This window comes from Bison bison, unplaced genomic scaffold, assembly GCF_000754665.1.
Source record: "Bison bison bison isolate TAMUID 2011002044 unplaced genomic scaffold, Bison_UMD1.0 scf7180017864461, whole genome shotgun sequence".
Classification (NCBI taxonomy): Eukaryota; Metazoa; Chordata; class Mammalia; order Artiodactyla; family Bovidae; genus Bison; species Bison bison.
Window position 1 is genome coordinate 6,050,080 of NW_011495023.1, and position 1,755 is coordinate 6,051,834.

The window sequence follows — 1,755 nt, forward strand, 5'->3', positions numbered from 1 at the left end:
TAGGAAGTCAAGAAACACCTGGAGTAACAGGCAAATTTGGCCTTGGAGTACGGAATGAAGCAGGGCAAATGCTAATAGAGTTTTGCCAAGAGAATGCACTGATCATAGCAAACACCCTCTTCCAACAACATAAGACTCTATACATGGACATCACCAGATGGTCAAGACCGATTTCAGATTGATTATGTTCTTTCCAACCAAAGATGGAGAAGCTCTATACAGTCAGCGAAAACAAGACCAGGATCTGACTATGGTTCAGATCATGAACTCCTTATTGCCAAATTCAGACTTAATGTGAAGAAAGTAGGGAAAACCAGTAGACCATTCAGGTATGACCTAAATCAAATCCCTTATGATTATACAGTGGAAGTGAGAAATTAAGGGAATAGATTGAATAGATAGAGTTCCTGATGAACTGTGAATGGAGGTTTGTGACATTGTATAGGAGACAGGGATCAAAACCATCCCCATGGAAAAGAAATGCAAAAAAACAAAATGGCTGTCTGAGGAGACCTTATAAATAGCTGTGAAAAGAAGGGAAGTGAAAAGCATAGGAAAAAAGGAAAGATATAAGCATCTGAATGCAGAGTTCCAAAGAATAGCAAGAAGAGATAAGAAAGCCTTCCTCAGCGATGAATGCAAAGAAATAGAGGAAAACAACAGAACGGGAAAACTAGAGATCTCTTCAAGAAAATTAGAGATACCAAGGGAACATTTCATGCAAAGATGGGCTCGATAAAGGACAGAAATGGTATGGACCTAACAGAAGCAGAAGCAAGAACACACAGAAAAACTGTACAAAAAAGATCTTCATGACCCAGATAATCACAATGGTGTGATCACTCACCTAGAGCCAGACATTCTGGGATGTGAAGTCAAGTGGGCCTTAGAAAGCATCACTACGAACAAAGCTAGTGGAGGTAATGGAATAGCAGTTGAGCTATTTCAATCCTGAAAGATGATGCTGTGAAAGTGCTACACTCACTATGCCAGCAAATTTGGAAAACTCAGCAGTGGACACAGGACTGGAAAAGGTCAGTTTTCATTCCAATCCCAAAGAAAGGCAATGCCAAAGAATGCTCAAAGTAACGCACAATTGCACTCATCTCACACGCTAGTAAAGTAATGCTCAAAATTCTCCAAGCCAGGCTTCAGCAGTTCATGAACCGTGAACTTCCTGACGTTCAAGCTGGTTTTAGAAAAGGCAGAGGAACCGAAGATCAAATGGCCAACATCCACTGGATCATCAAAAAAGCAAGAGAGTTCCAGAAAAGCATCTATTTCTGCTTTCTTGACTATGCCAAAGCCTTTGACTGGATCACAATAAACTGGAAAATTCTGAAAGAATGGTTTCTCTGCCTCTTGAGAAACCTGTACGCAGGTCAGGAAGCAATAGTTAGAACTGGACATGGAACAACAGACTGGTTCCAAATAGGAAAAGAAGTACATCAAGGCTGTATATTGTCACCCTGCTTATTTAACTTAAATGTAGAATACATGATGAGAAATGCTGGGCTGGATGAAGCACAAGCTGGAATCAAGATTGCCAGGAGAAATATCAATAACCTCAGATATGCAGATGACACCACCCTTATGGCAGAAAGTGAAGAACTAAAGAGCCTCTTGATGAAGGTGAAAGAGGAGAGTGAAAAAGTTAGCTTAAAACTCAACATTCAGAAAACGAAGATCATGGCATCTGGTCCCATCACTTCATGGGAAATAGATGGGGAAACAGTGTCAGACTTTATTTTGGAG